Source organism: Brassica oleracea, chromosome C5, assembly GCF_000695525.1.
Source record: "Brassica oleracea var. oleracea cultivar TO1000 chromosome C5, BOL, whole genome shotgun sequence".
Lineage (NCBI taxonomy): Eukaryota > Viridiplantae > Streptophyta > Magnoliopsida > Brassicales > Brassicaceae > Brassica > Brassica oleracea.
Window position 1 is genome coordinate 6093759 of NC_027752.1, and position 537 is coordinate 6094295.

The window sequence follows — 537 nt, forward strand, 5'->3', positions numbered from 1 at the left end:
TGATGTTTTAAGATTAGTGTTAAATGTGATCGTTTGAAGCATAATGCATTCTCAGAACACACCTCCATGATAAACACTTCTATGTAAATTGTGTCAATTATGTTAGTAATTTTGCATCTGAGTATTGCGACTGATGTTCCAAGAGAGAAAGCGTATCATCTCAAACTGAGATTGTTGGGAAAGGTAGGTTTATAGATGTAATTGGATAACTGACATCTAAAGGATACATTTTATTAGATAGTACTAAGCAGTCTTTTTAAACCTTTTGAACTCTAACTTTTTGAACTAACAGAATAATCATGCTTAACCTATAAGCAGTTCAAAGAGTTATGTATCTAAAGGATACGCTTTATCAGATATAAATGATTCGTTTTATTAGATAGTACCAAGCAGTCTTTTTAAACCTTTTGAACTCTAACTTTTTGAACTAACAGAATAATCATGCTTAACCTATAAGCAGTTCAAAGAGTTATGTATCTAAAGGATACGCTTTATCAGATATAAATGATTCGTTTTATTAGATAGTACCAAGCAGTC